Below are 2,892 nucleotides of genomic sequence, written 5' to 3' on the forward strand. Positions count from 1 at the left end.
GTTGTACCCTTGGAGGCCGGAAGAGGGCATTGGCTCCCCTGGGACTGGAGTTACAGATGGTTATGAGCCACCATGTGGGTGCTGAAGATCAAACTTGGCTGCTTTTCACCACTCAGCCATCTCTCCAACCCCTGATTTTATGTTATAAGAAACTTCTAAGTTGCCTTTGAGCGGTCACGGTGCAGTTTGGATCCACTCGGCACACTGGCTGCACTGGCGATCAACCATCTCAGTAATACTTAAGGGGTCCAGATCACACACTCGCTTTCTCTCTACTCCTCCACCTTGCTCTTCTATTCTTCAGAGGCATGGTATCATGTAGCCCAGGCTGGCCTCAAACTTGCTATATGGTTGAGGCTGATCAGGAACTTCTGATTCTCCTGCCTTAAGCTCCCAAGAGCTTATGTTACAGCTGTTTGCCATCACATCTGGTTTATGGAATGCTGGGGATCAAACCCAGGATGCTATGCATGGTAGGCAATTATTCTACCTGTTAAGCTACATCCCTACCTCCCACCCCCATTTTTCTTTTCTTTTCTTTGTTGGAGACAAAGCTTTGTTGTAGACCGGTGTCTTACTGTTCTATTGCTGTGAAGAGACACTGTGACCAAGGAAACTCTTATAAAAGGAAGCTTTTGATTGGGGGCTTGCTTACAGTTTTCAGAGGTCCATTATCATCATGCCAGGGAGCATGGTGGCATGCAGGCAGGTGCTGGAGCAGTAACTGAGAGCTACGTCTTGATCCTTAGGCAGAGAGGCAGAAAGAGAGAGACCGGGCCTGGCAATGGTCTTATGAAACCTCAAAGCCCACCCCCAGTGACACACTTCCTCCAACAAAGCCACACCCCTTAATCCTTCTAATCCTATAGAAGGGTTCCACTCCCCAGTGACAAAGCATTCAAATATGTAAGCCTATGCCGACCATTCTTATTTAAACCACCACAACTGGGCTATTCTGAAACTCTCTGCATCGACCAGGCTTGCTTCAAACTTGCATCCCAGCACTTGGGGGGCAGTGGCAAGAACTTGAGCAATTGCTTTGACCTTGAGGTCAGCCCGAGCTATATAATGAGTTTCAACTCAATCTGGGCTACAAAACAACATCACCACCACCAAAAAAAGAAATGTATTTACTGTCATTGCTATAATTTACGTTTCCCTTGACACTAAAATATTTCGGACACTTTAAAACTAGGATTTTCTCTGTCATCCCATTTCTGCTGAGTTCTTTGCAATGTACTAAATAAACTTGTTTTTTTTTTTTTCTCTTTAGTAAAAAAAAGGGGGACAAAGACCAGAAAGATGATTCAGTGGTTAAGAACACTGACTGTTATTGCAGAGGACCAGGGTTTGATTCCCTGCACTCACATTATGGCTCACAACCATCTCCAACTCCAATTCCATTGATCCAGAGGATCCAACACGCTCTTCTGACTGGGCATTGGGCACACACATGGCACACAGACAGACACATTGGCAAAACACTCATGCACATAAAGTAAGATAAATCTAAATCTGCAAGATGACTCACTAGGTACAAGATGACTCATTAGGCAACAAGTACCTGCCACCAAGCCTGACAACCTGAGTTTGACTCTGGGACCCACATAAGGAAGGAGAGAACTGACTCCTGCAAGTTGTCCTCTGACTTCCCTCCACATGTGTGCCATGGCATGAGTGCCCACATATACCTGCTACTACTACTACTAACACACACACACACACACACACACACACACACACACATACACATACACACACACACACACACACACATACACACACACACACACATACACACACACACACACACACACACACACACACACATACACACACACACACACACACACACACACACACACACACACACACACACTATGTATAATTTAAAAGCCTGTTTGAGACAGGCCACAAGTAGCTGACCTCAGACCCACTATAGAACAAGGCCGGCCTTGAACGGCTTCCATCTTTAAAGCTGAGATTATAAGTATGCACCATCAAAAAAGCCTGGCTTTTTCCTGTTCATAACCTTTTGGGTTGTTACTAATTTTAGATCATTCTGGATAATGTTTCTTGACTGTGGGAATCAAGTATTTGTAGAAACACATGTTTTCATTCCTCTGGGACTGATAACTAGGCCTAAGATTGCTGGGTTACTAGGTAAGTGTATGTTTAATTTTCCTTAGTTAAACAGCTATTTGCTCTTTTACCTACTTTTAAATTGGGTCATTTGGAGAGAGAGCAATGTCATGCACATGCTGGGTATTGAACTCATGGCTTTGAGCATGCTAAACCTACACTCTATCACTGAGCTACACCTCATCCTCCTCCTTGCTTTACTGTTGAGTTGTAACAGTTCATTTTTGCTCTCTCTCTCTCTCTCTCTCTCTCTGGTTTACTAAGACAGGGTTTCTCTGTGCAGTTTTGGTGCCTGTCCTGAATCTCACTCTGTAGACCAGGCTGGTCTCTAACTCATAGAGATACGCCTACCTCTGCCTCCCAGGTGCTGGGATTAAAGGCGTGCGCCATTGCTGCATAGCACTTTCTCTCTTTTTTAAGTCAAGGTTTTACTATGCAAACCAGGCTGACCATGAACCTACAGAAATCCTTCTGATCTGGCCTTTCCAGTGCTGGGATTACAGGCATGAACTGCCACACTCAACTTTAAGAACTCAATCCACATTCAACACAACAGTCCATTAACAGATACAAGATATACCAATGTTTTCTTTCAGCTTGGGATCTACATTTCATTTCTTCCTGCTCCCTTCTAAAGAGCAGAAGTTTTTGTGGGTTTTTTTTTTTTTTTAAGTTTTTTGAGACAGTGTCTTGCTGTGTAGCCAAGGCTGGCCTGAAATTTGTGACAATTCTTCTGCTTCAGCCACGTAA

The sequence above is a fragment of the Onychomys torridus genome, chromosome 7 (genome assembly GCF_903995425.1).
Source record: "Onychomys torridus chromosome 7, mOncTor1.1, whole genome shotgun sequence".
Taxonomy (NCBI): Eukaryota; Metazoa; Chordata; class Mammalia; order Rodentia; family Cricetidae; genus Onychomys; species Onychomys torridus.